This window comes from Chenopodium quinoa, unplaced genomic scaffold (assembly GCF_001683475.1).
Source record: "Chenopodium quinoa cultivar QQ74 unplaced genomic scaffold, ASM168347v1, whole genome shotgun sequence".
In the NCBI taxonomy this organism is placed as follows: domain Eukaryota; kingdom Viridiplantae; phylum Streptophyta; class Magnoliopsida; order Caryophyllales; family Amaranthaceae; genus Chenopodium; species Chenopodium quinoa.
Window position 1 is genome coordinate 6,360,943 of NW_018742390.1, and position 7,250 is coordinate 6,368,192.

At 34.1% G+C, this 7,250-nt stretch overlaps 1 long non-coding RNA gene across 1 annotated transcript; it reads right to left on the minus strand.

The window, feature by feature from the left end:
- Window positions 1–939: 939 nt before the first annotated feature.
- LOC110700415 lies at window positions 940–3,075 on the minus strand. Its single transcript, XR_002507210.1, has 3 exons — window positions 2,767–3,075; window positions 2,292–2,370; window positions 940–1,303 (listed from the first exon to the last, which is right to left on the minus strand). It is a non-coding gene; the product is annotated as an uncharacterized LOC110700415 (long non-coding RNA).
- Between the last annotated feature and the right edge of the window lie 4,175 nt (window positions 3,076–7,250).

Consider the following 7,250-nt stretch of genomic DNA (forward strand, 5'->3'; position numbering starts at 1 on the left):
AAACATGAAATTAAACAAATCAATAAGGTGAGATAGAGTTAAGAATGCTCATTGATAATAGAGAAGATCTTCAACACAATTGTCACCCTTGTATCTTCAATCTCTCAATCACCATTGCAATCCCTCACTTTCTCTCTCTAAAACTACTCCTAATCTAGAGAGAGAGACACCTAAACTAACCTAATCCTCCTTAGAGGAAAGAGAACTATTCTAAACTAAATAATTTAATGTATGAAGAATAATGAAAGCCGTACAATATATAAACAAACGAAGAAAAGAAATGAAATCGCAAATAAAACCTAGAAAGCCGCGCCCGCGGAGAAATCGGCCGCGCCTATGGAGGAGAAAAGATGGAATAGAGCAGCCCGAGGCCGCGCCCGCGGCTGCAACCCACGCCACGGCCAGACCGCAGCAAGTTACTGCTCGGAATCAGCTATTTTGGGCTGCAGCAACCACTAGTATATAACTAACCTCAAGTAACACCCAAAAAGTGTTACATAAAGTGGTAAAAGTGTTATTATAGACAATAGGTAACACTTTAGTGGATGATACATCCGCCCATGTTACCTAAGGTCTTATAACACTTTGGGTAACGTATGGTAACACTATTAAAAATGTTACTATAAACATTCTGATGTAACATTTTTTTATATTATTGGTATCATTTTTTAAGTGTTACTTTTTATTTCTTATGAAACACTTACTTATCTTTAGTATAATTTTTCAATCTTAGGGTAACACTTTATCCGATATTGTGTATCACTCTTGCAAACACATGTAACACCTTTTTTATTATTAGGTAACATTTTTGAATCATCTTTTTACATGTAGTAGCACTTTATTCAATAATAATAATAATAATAATAATAATAATAACAATAACAATAACAATAACAATAACAATAACAATAACAATAACAATAACAATAACAATAATAATAATAAAATGATTTAACATTGATTATAACTTATTATAATTACTATATTTACATTTGTATAAATACATCCAGGGGCATCGCCCCTCTCCTTCACCCAAAAAAAAAAAACATTAGTATATATACAAATACACAAGTATACTCTTTTTTTACAATAGTAAAACTAGGAATCTTAAAGACAAGGGGCTATTATGCCCTGCCTTGTCGCAACTTGCACCCTTGCTCTATCGACTTTTATACATAGAGCAAAAGTCTAATTTATAGGCTTCATGTTTTATATCCTTGGCATTATTCGGATTTCACAGTAGTAGGAATGGCAAAAGCTATGCAAAATGCATTATTATTCCAGTAGTCCAAGCAAACCAAACCTGACATGTAATTACATAAGAAGGGATTAAAAATCAACACTATTCATGAAAAGCAAAATGTTATCACACTATTAAGAAGAATAAGAAGTAAAAAAATGGGCAACACTAGTTCTAGCTTACTAAAGAAACAATAAAGAAAAATAAACATCAGAGTTGTTTTAGGAGGACTAAAAAATCATATCATCATCTATAAGAAAGCACCACCATGCTTATGCAATGTATACATCAATTAATCTACAAGCATACTTGCTAAAGTAAGGTCTGATAAATCATGCTTTCAGATAGCAAAAGAGAAATATGTTTAACTAATGGTAAGCTCAACTAATGGTGTTGAATTACTTTTTTTTATAAACCTATGCCTTTTCAATTTAGCTTTTTCAATTTATAGAACTGTAATCCTCATATTTAGTAGTGACTAGGAAATTAGACTACTAAAAAACACTATGATGACTCCATGTAGTTTCTAATAGAAGTAATAAAATCCAATCATCCAACTGAAAAAGTCTTGGTGTTACACTATTACCTATGACATTTGACCCGATTTTATAATAAAAGTATTCTAATACAAAGCAAATTATACTCATTATAGAAATCTATTCAACTAATAATGTGTTGTATTAAATTATTACTTGTGAAATTAAACCCCAGGCCATTACAAAACACACAAACATGATTGATGTTGTGGATTGTGAGTGATACAGAGAAACTAATCACAATTATTTATCCAAGCTAATGCGTACAATGATTAGTTCAAGATTGAACCCAATTCCCCCCTTTTTCCACAAGTTGAGAAATCAAAATATATACTCACAACCTATGTATGTAAAATCATAAAGAAAATCCCAAAATAAGCTATGCATAATTGAACTCTATCCTCTTTTCCCTGACAAAACCAAATTAAAAAAATATAGTTCCAAAAAACAAATCACATCAATATGAAAATCAAATATATCAAAAGAAAAATCTAGATTTTTAATAAGAATCAAACCTTTATTGAATCGAAGGCCAATGCAATTTGATCGAAGCTTATGATTAACATCTGTCGCCATTATCAAGAACTCACATGACTACAAGAGGAAATGAAGCAAAGTGAAAGTACAGTATTAGTCTGAAATTAGGCTGAAATTGATCATCAATAATTAAAACCTATAACTGAAATTTATCAAAACCATTGTATGTTTCACCTATCTGTATGTAAAAATTGAAACCATATATCATGTACGTAAAATGTGTCAAAGTTTAATATAAAAAAACATTAATTATGCACAAATTGGAGTAGAGAGAAATTACCCCTAATTTCACAAAGACAATGTCTTATCTGCAATTTTGAGTACAATAGGATTTATAGGATAAATATAACAAATTTTATAGAGAATATTAATTATACAAACTCAATTAATTAACCATAAACCAAGATTTTGGACTGGAAATTGGATGATATAAAAAAAGCATAGTACGATTACCTGCAAGTAAAATTGGGGGAAAGGAGGGCATCTTTGATTAATCTGCGGGAAAATATCTAGAAAATTGCGGCCATTGGAGGAAATTAAGATCGAGATGAAGAAGACAAAACTAGACTGCTAAAGGAGTGAGAAAAGAAAACGGAAGAGAGAATTTGTGGTCAGCGGTGGTTACGATTGTCACTGCGGCTGCGGTAGGGCGTATGCACCTTTATCTTCGAGGAGAAGGAGATCAACTATTTGAGATCGAGAATAAGATGAGATATAATGGAAAAAAGAATAATAATTAAAAAGAATAAAAGAAAAAAAAAAGTAAAGGGTTAGAACTATTAAAAAAATAAAATAAAGGGTTAGTAGAATAAAAAAATAAATAAAATAAACAAACCTGATAAGAAAAAAAGGATTGATCATATATAAATGCATAAGTGTTACAATCAAGTGCTACCTAATATTCATGTGTTACAACAAAGTGTTACATTATATTAAAGTGTTACATTAAATGTTACTTAATACCATAATGTTACAAAAGTGTTACGTAAAAATTAAACAATCTTGAACTTTTAAGGTGTTACCAATAGGTGTTACTTAAACCCAATTTTGTAGTAGTGAACCCCGCGCCCGCGGCTAGCCACCCCGTGCCTGTGCCCAGCCACCCTCGCGCCCGCGACCAGCTCGCGGCTGCTGGTTGGTTCCTGTGTGCTGGCTGCTTAGGTTGCGGCCTTGGTGCGTGGCTGCTGAAGCGTATGGATGATCTAGGGTAGAGACTAGGTCGTTGAAAACTAATCTACTCTCGGTCAAAAAAAAAAAAATTTGTAATCTCTCAACACACCCTTATACCTAGCAGAGGAGTAAGTCGAGGGTCGAACCACTAGGAATGGGAGATGAATGTTAATGCTAAAGCTAAGCTATCTCAAAGTAATGAAGTAAGGTGTGTATATTCTAAACAATCAAATAATCAAGAAGAAATCAAATAATATCAAGCACTAGGGTTAGGATCAGCATATACTCGAAATGGATATAGCTAATTGGGATTGGAGATGACTAAGTCGAGTGTTGCAAAGGAAAATCAATTAAGCAATCAAGAGAGTATGGTAGGCTTATCTTCTAGAGGTCAAGCTAGAGTCAACTACGAGAGACTCTAACTAGGAACCTTGCAAACCTACTCAATCGGCAAAAGCAAGCCACAAAAAATTTTCCTTATCAATGTGAGCTTACAATGCATTGTAGTGTAACAATCAAAATTAGCTACTCTTCAATTAATCATACAGATGCACTTAATCAATCAACCAATTTAATCACAACATCAACTCCATCAATTTCCCCCAGTTAGCATCAATCCATTACTCATATATGCTTCACCATTCCCTTAGCAAGAGAACTACTCACAATCCATATAAATCAAGATCAAAACTAATCTAATCAACAATTTCATCATCATCATATCAACGAAACTAATTCAATCACAAATTCAATTCAAACTTGAACAATCAACAAAACAATTGAAATGATAAGCTAACGATTGCGTTAAGGTAAAAGAAATCCTTACAAACTTACTTCAATTCAATGGAGAAAATGCTGGAATCATGAATCTTCAATCATTAATCAAGAACTTCTCTCTCTACAATCTAGAGTTTCTCTCTCTACAATTCATATTCTAATTCTACAAAATCTATTCTAATCTTCTCTCTCTAAAAATAGAATGAAAATCTATATATAGTAAAACTAACAAAGAGAAATTAGTTAAATCGTCCCCAAATAAACTCGTACAGGCGCAACCAACTATAAAGGATAGTATGGCCGCGCTGATCTGGGTACAGAACAGAGACCCAGACAGGCATGACCGCGCCACCAGGCCGCGCGGCCGCGCCTGGGAATAGGGAAGCCCTCTTCACCATCATGTCGACGATCCTCGTGCATTCCACTCAATGCTCTTGATAAACACGGGACCTAGCAATTTCCGAACTCCATGTTTGTGGGTTCAACACGAGAAATCATGCCCCCACGGCTTGGATGCACGGCCTAAGGTCTTTAGGAACTTGCAGTTCTCCATGCTTGAGCTTAAAATGGAGAACAATAGGTATCCTAATCAATGCCAAACTTGGGAAGAGGCCTCGGGAATCTTGGATAACGACCTTAACCTGAAAAATGAAGGAAAACAAGCAAATAAAAGAGAAAATAACAAAATAAACCAAGAAAGCATAAAGATAGAAATTCAACTAAGAAAATTCAAACTAAAGAAATAAAGAGTAAAATTAAGGAAAAGCTAAGGAAAAGAGCTATAGAATAGCATGAAATTCACCCTAAAGAGAACCAAATGAGTGCCATAAATGACACTCATCAAATTCCCCCAAACTAAACTTGTGCTCGTCCTCGAGCAAAATAAAGAAAGAAAGAGTAAGGATGAAAGACTTATTCAAAAGGAAAAAGAATGACATAAGATGAGAATTTACACTAAGACTCACTATCGTAGGAATCACGGTTGTTTTTAGCTACAACAAGCCCTTTAAACCCCAAAGTCGCCTATGATAACGAGTGAGGTCTCGTATAGGTTTTTTAAGAGCTGAACCTATAACTCTCCACCAACATACCTGAGGCAAACCACCAAAAAGGAAAGTAAAAGAAAGAAAAGCAAAATTGAAACCTTTACCAATTGGACTTTACAAAATGACTACAATTCAAATGAATAAACATCTTTCTTAAGCAAATAGGGGTATGCACGTTTCAAGATATCCGAGTTTGATTGAAACATAGAATATGCTAAGCATAGAGAACTAGTTATCACAACTCACCTTCATCCCGTTCGATCTTACCGTGTTCTCCCTATAGTCTCAAATCTCCCTCTAATGAGCATCTCAATAGCTCCTCGAAGGAGTCGGAAAAGAACACATTTTTTTTGGGCTACTCGACGTCTTAACTATGCATCCCCTATCTTTAGGCTTTAATTCATAATTCCCCCCGTCAAAATGTAACTCAACTTCTAGGTCGAAAGGTCTTTCCCAATGGTTGTAACGTAAGGGCAAAAAGGGTGAGGGTAGGCTTAAAATTTTAAAATTTGGCGGTATTCCTAATTAGTGAAGCAAAGGGTGATTAAACCTTCTCCTCATATCCAAGCAATCACCAAACAAAAACAAACTAACTCCCCCAAGCTTGTTCAAAGCTATAACCACAAGCATATTTATAAAAAGCGTAAACACTTCTCCCCCAAGCTTAAAGGAAACATTGTCCTCAATGCTTGAAAAGAAAAAGAATCACATCAAAATATTTTTGGAATTTCTCATTTTTAACCTTTTTTTTCATTACATGTATTTAAAGCAATTTTCCTCGCCTTTATGACTTTGGACGACTTTTACAACGTTGCATTAATATGTCATGTCCTTGCCTTTTTTTTTTTTATAACTTAGAATGGATTTTTCCATCATTCATTTTTTATTATTCACAATATGTGCAAAAGACAAGCTTGCTTACAAATAGAACCAAAATCCAACTTTATACACCACAAACTCCAAAAATGACCATTTGCTTCACAAAAACCAAAAATAGAACAAAAAGAAACAAAAGGCTCAAAATTCTAAAGAAGTGGCTTGAAAAGAAGGGAAAAAGCTCAAATGGTAAGCAAGAGGGCAAATGTAAACCCAATGAACTAAAAAGAAAGAAAATCAACCTAGAAAAAAAAAATTACCACCCGAAAAGATGTCTTTGTCATCCCTAGATATTCGGTCTCGTGTTTGAGAATTATGAGTCAAGATTCAAAATTAGGTCTGCAATAGTCAAGGAACCATGCCGCTCATGCAAAATAAGTAGAAGGCTTGAAAAATGATGAACCTCACAAGGATGTAGCAAAAACTCACTATAGGTGTCAAATCGACTATAGGAAGCAACTACCGACATGCCACAAACAAGTAGAATCCGGTTTCACGATCCTCCTAGTACTTAGACATGCTACCTTAGCATACACCTATCCTAGAGTTAACCAAGCATATTCTCAAACCGTGCATACCCATACCACTTAGGAAGATATTAATTCAAAAGCAAAAATCGGTTGTATATAGTCCAATTCAAAAGAAAAACAAAAAGTGACAAATAAAGCGTCAAAACATACCAAAAACCGAAAACAAGAAGAAAGAAAAATAAAAGAAAATAAAGGAGAAAAAGAAAAACATAGATAAAGGAAAAGAAGGAAAATAAAGAATGGAACGAAAATGCAAGCATAACACGTAATTCCAAATCAACAAACAAGCGATCAAATGACAACATCGCCAATGATCTCAAACACTCTAGGTATTATAAGCATCCATCCTCAGACCATTCAACTTATCCTAAAACTAATCCTAAACTATGCATCCAAGAAAATAAAAGAGATAAAAAAAAAAAGAAAGATCTCACCGGATTCCGAGCAATGCTAAAATAGTAAGGTGAAGAATCAACCACCTCATGAAGCTCCAAGAAACAAAGCATCATTGTCAAATCCATGTGAGAACAAAAATAGA